Source organism: Henckelia pumila, chromosome 3, assembly GCF_033568475.1.
Source record: "Henckelia pumila isolate YLH828 chromosome 3, ASM3356847v2, whole genome shotgun sequence".
Lineage (NCBI taxonomy): Eukaryota > Viridiplantae > Streptophyta > Magnoliopsida > Lamiales > Gesneriaceae > Henckelia > Henckelia pumila.
Window position 1 is genome coordinate 60099578 of NC_133122.1, and position 13122 is coordinate 60112699.

The 13122-nt window shown below is 34.3% G+C and overlaps 1 long non-coding RNA gene across 1 annotated transcript; it reads right to left on the bottom strand.

Annotated features, from left to right (window-relative positions):
* Nucleotides 1–860: 860 nt before the first annotated feature.
* LOC140893603 (uncharacterized) lies at nucleotides 861–2174 on the bottom strand. The gene is made up of 3 exons (XR_012153215.1): nucleotides 1928–2174; nucleotides 1782–1805; nucleotides 861–1428 (listed from the first exon to the last, which is right to left on the bottom strand). It is a non-coding gene; the product is annotated as an uncharacterized lncRNA (long non-coding RNA).
* Between the last annotated feature and the right edge of the window lie 10948 nt (nucleotides 2175–13122).

The window sequence follows — 13122 nt, forward strand, 5'->3', positions numbered from 1 at the left end:
TTAAAGCAATTGACATTAAAATGTGTTTAGGAAGTTGGAGTATCTATTAAAAAAATAAAAATAAAAATAAAACAAGCTTCCCATGTCCCACAAAAAAAAAATCATGGAATAAAATAAAGCAAGATATATATATGACGACTTTATATTAATTAGATATGATTTGCATTTGCTATCATATTTCACATGGATTTTTCACGATTCATATTTTCAAACTTAAGCTCTAATTCAAGGTTACAAGATAAAGGTGAGATACAATAGAGTTGAGCCAAGTTTTAGCATGCCATGGAGATACATGCGAGCTTTAATTCTATGTTACGCAATGAAAGGGCCCGTGTCCTGATTTAATATTTAATGATCAAACAACCAAGATTAATTAATGTAAACAGCGAAAACGAGTTAAAAATTTGCGTTTGGGCCTACAGAAATTTCGGAATGACCTATTCGTAAATAGGACATCCCAAAAACCTGTACAACACAACCAGCAATATATACTCGAAAATAGAGTCACAACTCCAATTTACAAACCTATAGCCGCACTGGCCAGGACTAAACACATGCAGAGCCGGCAAGGCTCGATCACACAAATAACAATTCAAAACAAGGTCCAAAACTATTTATACAGATACACAGGGCATCACCCCGACAAATATAAAACTCGCTAAACTGATATATATACATATATCTGGGAACCCGACTCCACGCTCGCCTCACTGGGTACCACTAGATGACGCTCCACCAGATGCATCACATCCCCCTGGATAACCTGCTATGGAATCACAAACAACCACAACATAAAAAGAAAACAGGGGTCGGACCCCAGTACGACGAACTATAAAAATTACGACAAATATATCTGACATGAATAAAATCAAGTACAATGCAATGAAATGCAATGTAATGCGTGACAGGTATCAATGAAATAAGGGATACCAAAAGGAGTCCAAATAATCGTATCACAATAAACTCAGTGGCCACCCGTGCCAGGAACGCAGCAGACCTCGAATCATCACTGCTAATCCATACACGTAGCATCGGAGGGTGACAGGAGCGACCCGTCCAGCCTCATGCTGTCATCAGGAGTGTCGTACGTAGCATCGAGAGCACGGTTGCTACCCGCTCGGTCTCGTGCTACCTCAGGAGTGCAATAAATAATGTCACTCGCTCCATCGATGACTCAATACATCTCAAGAGATCAATATCAATAGCAATCAAAGGAGTCAAGGCTCAACGTGCTATGAAAAATTAGTAAAATGAGTGAATGCAATCATATAATCCACATAAGCACATAAAACACGTTATCACTCATTACAAAATACTTAATATCATTACATGCCATTATAGGCGTCGTAATATAAACAGCTCATACGTACCTCAACCAATACTTAATTACCACAGAAATATCTCAAGTAATATTCGAATACTCCAATCCTGTGAAAAACCATTTATTTCACATCAATTCCTATTTTCGTTTACAAATCTGACAATTATCGAAACTAAGTTTAAAAATCAAACTAACAGTTCCAAATATTCATATTTCATATTCAGTCATCCTATCCATGTCTAAATCTCGATAAATGACTCTAAAAGTCGAAATATCAACATATTCAGATTCTGAATATTTCCAAAAAATTCCCAAAATTTTTGAATATTATATATATCAATTCTAACACATCAAAACATCTAAAACTTGATTTCAAGACTTCTAAAATTCGAAATTCCCAATAAAATAAATCTGGAAATTCGAAATAATGCTCCAATAATTTTTGAAAAATAGCCAATACCTCCAATCGAGTCCGATATAATACCTACAACCAATAATAAATCAAATATCAATTATCGAATCAAAATTCCCAAAATTCGAAACCCTAACTACTGAAAATAACCTCAAAGCTTGGAATTAAAGGTCTAACCAACTAACACAACCTACCCCTAAACTCCGGCGACGATCGGCGGTGGCAAACGGCGGCGAACGGCGGCGGCTGGTGCGACGGGTTTCCGGAAATCTCAATAAAAATATGAAATATAGGTACCGAAAGATAGGTCTCGTCGAGAGGATTCCAGAACTATATTTACTTTTGAAATCCGGCCAAAAACAAAGGAGATATGGAGATTTGAAGCGATAGGAAAATTTGAAGAAAAGAAACAAAAGAAATGAAGAAGAAGACGCGAGACGCGATGCAGGCGGATGGAGGAGAGAGAAACAGTCTGAATATATATATCCATATCTATTTAATTAGATATGTATTTCTTTAATGTGTGTCTTATTTTATTCATTCGGGGTTCAAACTTGACCCGGTTCGAGTTATTTCAACTCCTGTGTGCTCTATTAATAACATATCCATTTTAATATCGTCTATAAACCGATATTTATAAATATATATTTTTAACACACAAATTAATTAATATATTAATATCGGGTCCTTACATTTCTCCCCCTATTAAAACAAGATTTCGTCCTCGAAATCAAACACACATCAAACTTATACACATAGTCAAGCATCTATCACTGATAGTACATAGGGAAATCAGAGTACATGGCATAATTCATGACATTGTCAAACAAATGAGGCCATTCTTGACGCATTCGAGACTCCAATTCCCATGTAGCTTCTTCTCTCCCATGTCTACTCCATTCCACCATAACCAAAGGAATCGTCTTGTTCCTCAGTTGCTTTTCTTTACGATCAAGAATCTGCACTGGATACTCAACATAGCTAAGGGAACTATCCAACTCCACATCATCAGCCCTCAAGATATGAGAAGGATCTGGTTCATACTTCCGCAGCATAGATACGTGAAATACATCATGTATCGCAGACAAACTCTGCGGCAAGTTCAAACGATACGCTAAAATACCAATCTTCTCAACAATCTCGTATGGACCGATATAACGAGGAGCTAATTTTCCTTTACGCCCAAATCTCATAGTACCACGAAATGGTGATACTTTCAAGAAAACAAAATCGCCAACCTGAAATTCTAATGGTCTACGTCTGTTTTATTAGCATAGCTGGCTTGACGATCCTGGGCTGCTTTCATTCTTTTCCTGATCAGTTCAACTTTTTCTTTCATCTCTTGAATAAACTCTGGTCCTGACAACTGTCGTTCTCCTACTTCTTCCCAACAGATCGGAGATCTACATTTTCTGCCATACAAGACTTCAAATGGTGTCATCCCGATAGATACTTGATAACTATTATTGTAAGAGAATTCCACCAGAGCTAAAGATTCTTGCCAACCACCACTAAAATCCATCACAACAGCTCGTAATAAATCTTCAAGTGTCTGAATAGTCCTTTCAGATTGACTATCTGTCTGTGGATGATAGGCAGTACTCATGGCAAATTTAGAACCCAAAGCTGATTGAAAACTAGACCAAAACTTAGAAGTAAATCTGGGATCACGGTCTGATACTATAGTAACTGGCACACCATGCAATCGCACTATCTGATCAATGTACATTTTTTCCATTTTCGTATATGTCCACGTACGATCATATGGAATAAAATGGGCAGATTTAGACAATCTATCCACAATAACCCAAATGACATCACAACCACGATTAGATCGAGGTAGGTGTGTCACGAAATCCATAGTAATGTGTTCCCAATTCCACTGTGGTACTTCAAGACTAAGTAACATACCACCTGGTCTCATTCTTTCAGCTTTAACTTGTTGACACGTCAAACACTTAGCCACAAAATCAGAAATATCATTCTTCATACCTTCCCACCAGTAATGGGCTTTCAAGATATGATACATCTTTCTAATTCCAGGATGTACACTATGTCGACTACAATGAGTTTCTCGTAGTATATCGTCTTTCAAATCTATCAAATTCGGAACCACAAGTCTACCATTATAACGCAAACATCCATCAGAAGTAACAAGAAATTTCCCTGACTGACCAGCTGGAGTTAATTCTTTCAAATGATGAATATATGGATCAGTCTTTTGTGCTGCTTTGATTTTTGAAATTATTCGTGGTTCAACTTGAATAGATGAAACTATGAAATGATTACCTTTAGCTCGATAAGTCCATCCTGAAGTTCTCAAATGCTCATGAACTTTAGAAATAGTTAAAGATGCCAACATCTTAGTATGAACTTTTCTGCTCAAAGCATCTGCAACTTGATTCACGTTTCCTGGCTGGTATTGAATATCACAGTCAAAATCCTTAAGTAATTCCAACCATCGACGTTGTCTCATATTCAAATCAGACTGTGTGAATAAATATTTCAGACTCTTATGATCGGAATAAATCACAAACTGCTCACCGTACAGATAATGATGCCATATTTTCAATGCATGCACAATGGCAGCCAATTCTAAATCATGAACTGGATAACGAGTCTCATGTGGTTTCAATTGACGAGATGCATACGCAATCACGCGTCCATTTTGCATCAAAACACAACCCAGTCCATTCAAAGAAGCATCTGTACAGACAACAAATCCACCTGAGCCTGAAGGTAATGCGAGTACTGGAGCCGTAGTTAATTTCTCTTTCAAAGTCTGAAAACTAGCTTCACATTCCTCAGTCCACACAAAACGTCGATCTTTTTGTGTCAATATAGTCATAGGCCTAGCTATTTCGAAAAATCCCTTGATGAAACGCCTATAATATCCAGCCAAACCCAAAAAACTACGAATCTCAGAGACATTGGTTGGTCGAGACCAATTAAGAACAACTTCAATTTTACTAGGATCGACAGATACTCCTTGTGCTGATATCACATGTCCTAGAAATAATACTCTGTCCAGCCAAAATTCACACTTCGAAAACTTAGCATATAATTGTGATGTTCTGAGTGTCTGAAGAACTAATGTTAAATGTTCTTTATGCTCCTTCCTTGACTTAGAATAAATCAAAATGTCATCAATGAAAACGATAACAAATCGATCTATAAACTCCCGAAACACACGATTCATTAAATCCATAAAAACCGCTGGAGCATTAGTCAACCTGAAAGGCACAACTAAGAATTCATAATGTCCGTAACGCGTTCGAAATGCTGTCTTGGAAACATCTTCCTCTCGAACTCGAAGTTGATGATATCCAAAACGAAGATCAATTTTAGAATATACAGATGTACCCTGCAACTGATCAAACAAGTCATCAATTCGTGGCAGAGGATACTTATTCTTCACAGTAGCCTGATTCAATTGCCGATAATCGATGCACATTCTCATCGTTCCGTCTTTCTTCTTCACAAACAAGACTGGAGCACCCCAAGGTGATACACTTGGTCTAATATAACCTTTTTCCAGCAAATCTTGCAATTGCGTCTTGAGTTCTTTCAATTCTGCTGGAGCTAATCGATATGGAGCTCGGAAAATAGGACTTGTCCCTGGCATTAATTCAATGCTAAGATCTATTTCCCTTTGAGGCGGAAAACCCGGAATCTCATCAGGAAATACATCAGGAAAATCCTTAACGACAGGAATATCTGAAACTTTCAATTTCTCTTCCTTCATCGCATCAAGAGCATAAATCATAAATCCTTCATTTCCTATCGACAATAATCTAAACATTTCCATTGCCGATACTAATGGAATGCGAGATTGTGAATCACTACCATAAAAATTCCACTTATTGCCATAATACGGTCTAAATCTCACAATGCCATGGAAACAATCAACCGTAGCTCTATAATTCATCAGTGTATCCATACCCAAGATACAGTCAAAATCAGACATAGCTAGTTTGATTAGATTGGTTATCATTATCTTATCCTCAAATCTAATCACACAATTCAAAACTATCTCATTAGACATCAAGAAAACACCAGCAGGAGTAGCAACAGACACAGCATCCAATAACGGAGTAAAAGCAATCTCATGCTCATCAGCAAATGTAACAGATAAAAATGAATGAGATGCTCCTGTGTCTATCAAGATACGTGCAGGATACTAAAAAATATAACAAATACCTGCAATAACTCCCCCAGGTGCATCTTGTGCCTGATCTTGAGTCATAGCATGGACTTGAGCCTGCTGTGGACCTGGAAAACGCTGCTGACTCTGAGGAGATGGATACCTAGGCTGCTGAGTGGACTGTACTGGAATATAAGGCTGTGTAGGAGCAAACTGTGGTACAGGAGCATATGGTCTGAATGATGGTCGTCCAGAAAACTGGCCAAACTGTTGTGGCTGAAATTGCTGTCTTCCAGCATTTGGACATACTCGAGACGAATGTCCAGCCTGCCCACAAGTATAACAAGTTCCTGGAAATCCTGTACAATGTGCACTCAAATGATTACCACCACATCTGTCACAGTACACTCTCCCAGACGATCCAACTGAACTTCGACCACGACTACCACTGGAATTGGAGGAACTAGACTGTGGTTTCTTTTTAAATGGCTTCCCTCTAGCTTTAAACCAAGGCCTTTTCGCTTGCTGAGAAGATTGCGTAGGCTGATATGAAGGTAAACCCATTGGTGTCTGTGAACTGCTTCCAGCTCCTTGAGGAACAGATGCTGGGATTGATTGTGGTTCACCCCTGAGTAGACTTGCTTCAATTTTCTTTGCCTTTTCTACCGCTTTCATATAAGTCGATGGAGTTCCAGTAGTTACCAACGTATGGATCGTTCGTGTAAGCCCCTTCAGAAAATGTGAAAGCTTTGATCGATCATTCTTTGCAACATGTGGGACATAAGGCAAAAGAGCAGAAAATTGAGAAGCATATTCAGCAACAGATTTATTGCCTTGCACCAACAGATTAAATTCATCTTCTTTAGCAGAATATTATGATGGTGGTGCATATTCTTGTGCAAACTGCTTACAAAATACTTCCCATGTGATCTTTTCACCAGAATCAGAAAGTGTTTCTGCTGTCGTTTCCCACCACAGTTGCGCTCGGTCTTTCAGCTGAAAAGGAACTAACTTCAGTCGAATGTCATCAGGATATTCTAATCCATTAAACATATTGTTGAGACTTTTCAACCAACTAGCAGCTTTCTCACTTCCTTCATTGCCAAAGAACTTTTGCGGACGCAACTCCTGAAATTGAGAAATTATTAATCGTATTCCTCCCATTTTCTCAGTCAATTGGGCTACTGGATCAGCCTCAGCCTGAATCGCTTTTCCTTTGTCAGGATTTACCCGTGGTTGTTGTTCCACCTCTAATTCCACATCTTTCGGAGGCTGAACAGCTGGTCGACCACGTCTTTCCCTGACAATATCATCAAGATTTCTAACATTTTCCGCTGCAGACTCTTCTACAACTTCCTTCCCTTTTCTACCTCTTCCTCCTGGTGCCATTCTACAAGACACAAGGATTTAAATACAGGCAAAAATATCTTAACAAACAGAAAACTATGATAGGAACTCAGAGTTCTAATAGAATTCATAAACTAATTCTAAAGCCAAGAACTACTGGTTCTAACAAATACGTTCAAAAATAAACACCACAAGTACGTCACGTAAGAACAAGTAGTCACACACATACGCAACCATTTTGTTAGTGTCTAAACTCGAGTGTCCTAGACTCTAATTCGAGCATATCCCAGTATACGCTCTGATACCAAATGAAAGGGCCCGTGTCCTGATTTAATATTTAATGATCAAACAACCAGGATTAATTAATGTAAACAGCGAAAACGAGTTAAAAATTTGCGTTTGGGCCTACAGAAATTTCGGCATGACCTATTCGTAAATAGGACATCCCAAAAACCTGTACAACACAACCAGCAATATATACTCGAAAATAGAGTCACAACTCCAATTTACAAACCTATAGCCGCACTGGCCAGGACTAAACACATGCAGAGCCGGCAAGACTCGATCACACAAATAACAATTCAAAACAAGGTCCAAAACTATTTATACAGATACACAGGGCATCACCCCGGCAAATATAAAACTCGCTAAACTGATATATATACATATATCTAGGAACTCGACTCCACGCTCGCCTCACTGGGTACCACTAGATGACGCTCCACCAGATGCGTCAAATCCCCCTGGATAACCTGCTATGGAATCACAAACAACCACATCATAAAAAGAAAACAGGGGTCGGACCCCAGTACGACGAACTATAAAAATTACGACAAATATATCTGACATGAATAAAATCAAGTACAATGCAATGAAATGCAATGTAATGCGTGACAGGTATCAATGAAATAAGGGATACCAAAAGGAGTCCAAATAATCGTATCACAATAAACTCAGTGGCCACCCGTGCCAGGAACGCAGCAGACCTCGAATCATCACTGCTAATCCATACACGTAGCATCGGAGGGTGACAGGAGCGACCCGTCCAGCCTCATGCTGTCATCAGGAGTGTCGTACGTAGCATCGAGAGCACGGTTGCTACCCGCTCGGTCTCGTGCTAACTCAGGAGTGCAATAAATAATGTCACTCGCTCCATCGATGACTCAATACATCTCAAGAGATCAATATCAATAGCAATCAAAGGAGTCAAGGCTCAACGTGCTATGAAAAATTAGTAAAATGAGTGAATGCAATCATATAATCCACATAAGCACATAAAACACGTTATCACTCATTACAAAATACTTAATATCATTACATGCCATTATAGGCGTCGTAATATAAACAGCTCATACGTACCTCAACCAATACTTAATTACCACAGAAATATCTCAAGTAATATTCGAATACTCCAATCCTGTGAAAAACCATTTATTTCACATCAATTCCTATTTTCGTTTACAAATCTGACAATTATCGGAACTAAGTTTAAAAATCAAACTAACAGTTCCAAATATTCATATTTCATATTCAGTCATCCTATCCATGTCTAAATCTCGATAAATGACTCTAAAAGTCGAAATATCAACATATTCAGATTCTGAATATTTCCAAAAAATTCCCAAAATTTTTGAATATTATATATATCAATTCTAACACATCAAAACATCTAAAACTTGATTTCAAGACTTCTAAAATTCGAAATTCCCAATAAAATAAATCTGGAAATTCGAAATAATGCTCCAATAATTTTTGAAAAATAGCCAATACCTCCAATCGAGTCCGATATAATACATACAACCAATAATAAATCAAATATCAATTATCGAATCAAAATTCCCAAAATTCGAAACCCTAACTACTGAAAATAACCTCAAAGCTTGGAATTAAAGGTCTAACCAACTAACACAACCTACCCCTAAACTCCGGCGACGATCGGCGGTGGCAAACGGCGGCGAACGACGGCGGATGGTGCGATGGGTTTCCGGAAATCTCAATAAAAATATGAAATATAGGTACCGAAAGATAGCTCTCGTCGAGAGGATTCCAGAACTATATTTACTTTTGAAATCCGGCCAAAAACGAAGGAGATATGGAGATTTGAAGCGATAGGAAAATTTGAAGAAAAGAAACAAAAGAAATGAAGAAGAAGACGCGAGACGCGATGCAGGCGGATGGAGTAGAGAGAAACAGTCTGAATATATATATCCATATCTATTTAATTAGATATGTATTGCTTTAATGTGTGTCTTATTTTATTCATTCGGGGTTCAAACTTGACCCGGTTCGAGTTATTTCAACTCCTGTGTGCTCTATTAATAACATATTCATTTTAATATCGTCTATAAACCGATATTTATAAATACATATTTTTAACACACAAATTAATTAATATATTAATATCGGGTCCTTACACGCAATGAGAAATTTATTGATCTTCCCACCTGGGAAATACTTAAGCTAGCTTGCATATCTGATCAAATGCAATATGTTAGTTACAAATTAATTAACTCACTTTTTTTATTGCATTAGTAAGTTTAACGTGCGTTGCACGTGATATACGATATTTTAAGATAGAGTTTATAAGAAGTTAAAGAGACATAAAATATATTTAGTTTTCAAATATATATATATATATATATGTATATGTGAACCAAAATATATTTTATCTTTGAAAAATCTGAATATTAAAATCTAAATACCAGGATCCCTGATTTATAGACCATTTTGATGTAATTTCTTTGAAAAACTGAAAAAAAAAAGATACAAGTATAAAAACACATATTATAAATGAGAATATCAACCATAAACACGAAAAACAAAACAAAAACTTAATTTAACACAAATTAAAAATTATTATATAACACATAATATTGAAAATAAAAGATTAGTCATAACAAATACGTCGATGTTTTACTGTCCAACAAATTCTCCATTTTTGAACCTCGAAATATGTTGACATCATCCATTTTCGTCATTTGGAGAAATAAATTAAACACTAAACAAAAATTTAACATACACAATAAATCAAATGCAAAATAAAAACTAATTTAAAGAAATAAATTACACTCAATGACAATATAAATAATACACAATTAAACTTTTCCTTTTTAAAATATATTCTAAAATTATTATATATAACACATAATATTGAGAATAAAATATTAGTAATAACAAATACGTCGACGTTTCGTTGTACAACAAAATCTCCATTCTTGAAACTCGAAATATGTTGATTTCATCTATTTTCTCCATTTGAAAAAAAACAAATTAAACACTTAAATAAAAATTTAACACACACAATAAATCAAATGCAAATTGAAGACTAATTTAAAGCAATAAAATAAACTCAAGGATAATATAGACAATATACAATTAAATTTTTTTTAAAAAAAATATATTAGATATTAGATTAGATTAGATAGATTGGAGGAAACAAATTAAACATTTGAACAAAAATTTAACACACATGTACAATAAATCAAATACAAATTGAATATTAATTTAAGACAATCAATTAAACTCAAGGACAATATCGATAATACACAATTAAACTATTTTTTTTAAGATATATATTAGAAAATTACTAAATATAACACATTTATTGAGAATAAAAGATTAGTCATAACAAATACGTCGACATTTTATTGTAAAAAATTCTCCATTCTTGAACCTCAAAATATGTTGATGTCGTTCATTTTCACCATTTGGAGAGAATAAATTAAACACTTAAATAAAAATTTAACACACACAATAAATCAAATGCAAATCGAAGACTAATTTAAAAAATAAAATAAACCCAAGGAGAATATAGACAATAGTAACAATACAAAATTAAACTCTCTAATTTTAAGATATATTAAAAGATTAATTTAAAAAAATAAATTAAATTCAATGACAATATAGAAATACACAATTAAACTCTTTTTTTATAAGATATATTAAAAAATTAATATATATAACGCATAATCTTGAGAATAAAAGATTAGTCATAACAAATACATCCACGTTTTACTATCCAACAAATTCTTCATTCTTCATCCATTTTCACCATTTGGAGAAAATAAATTAAACACTTCAATAAAAATATAACACACCCTATAAATCAAATGCAAATTGAAGACTAATTTAAAGCAATATAATAAACCCAAGAACAATATAGACAATACACAATTAAACTCTTTCTTTTTAAGACATATTAGATAAATAAAAATTTAACACACACAATAAATCAAAGGTATGTGTTATTATACTCCAAAAAATGTCAATAACACTCCACATTTCTTACTTAACTTAATATTAAACAAAATTTATTTTATAATATCATTTCTTAAATAATAAAATATTGCCTTTAAAAAATTTCACTTACAAAAATTTTGTTTTATATTTCAATTTTCAACAACTAAACTTTTTCAAAAATTTTAATATTTTAAAATATCGTCACAATATTTTACTATATAATATTGGAATTTTAAAATATTTTATTAACAAAATTTTATTAAACTTTGGAATAAAAGAAAAAAATTCTTAAAATTTAGTATTAGAAAAGATTTTTATAATTTTATATTTAATAATACATCCTCCTGTAATTAATAAAATAATTTTTTTAATATAATAAATATTAAAATTAATTTTATCTATTTTTTTTTATATTTTGAGAAATATTAATACACGACAAACTAACTTCGATAACAATATTTGAAAATTAAAGTAAAAACAATCAATTAAAGGACATCATTGTCAATATAACACACAAAAATGAAAACTAATTTAAATCAATAAATAAACCTAAGGACAAATAGACAAAACACAATTGAACTCTCAATTTTTAAGATATATTAGATAAGATAATTTTTAAAATTGAAACAATGAGTTTGCCAAAAGTAAAAACAATCAATTAAAGGACATCATTGTCAATATAATACACAATAAATGAAAACTAATTTAAAGCAATAAATAAACCTAAGGACAAGATAGACAATACACAATTAAATTCGTCCTTTTTAAGAGATATTAGAAAAACAGGTGCATGCATGTAGAAGAAACATGCAGACAAGGATAAAATCTTGTTTGCTTTAGGTATCAGTTCTAGCTTGCCATGCTCGTACGTACTTGGTGTGATTGACGTGTGAGCCACTTGAAACAGAATTCAAACTCTTTTATCTGATTGAAACACTTAGACCTCATTTTAGGACCGAGCGTTTGCCGCTTTATCATAATATATAATGCAATTCAAATCTTTTAAACCGCACAATATAAGTCAAGTGTCATTGTTCGATCGATTTACCGAACATGGATAATTATTACACACAACAATATGCTCAACTACTTTTTTAATAAACAAGCTGTAAATGTGTATGCACCAGAAAAATGTATTTTGGAGCAAGATATCTTTGCCTTTCCGTAGCGATCATTGTGGGGGCAAACCATGCACCAATGCACATTTATCTTTTACAAGTTAATTTAGGTAATGTTTGGTGGTATTTTTATGTGCTTGGAAAAGATATTATATCCCGGATCGAGATTGCACCGAAGAACAAATATATTTTTGAAGCAGACAGGTCATATCATATCATATCATGTATAATAGATTAGTAATTAATATAAAATCTGTTGGGAGCCCTAGTAGGAGAGTGGTACGTAACGTTTGGACACTAGCTTATACGATTTAAAAGATTATAGCGGTTATCTTTTATTCACTCGAACAAGCACCATTTATCTTCTTATCTTTATATGTATTACCTCAACAAATTCTTGAGAGAAACTTCTCAACCAAATCCAACGTGAAAGCACAAAATCATACGTTCTTTTGTTTTTCCCCCAAAAAAAGAAAGGCATCTCCTTTTCATACGTGACATGATCCAATAAGGTTGTTGCCCGCCGCATCCTCCACAAATA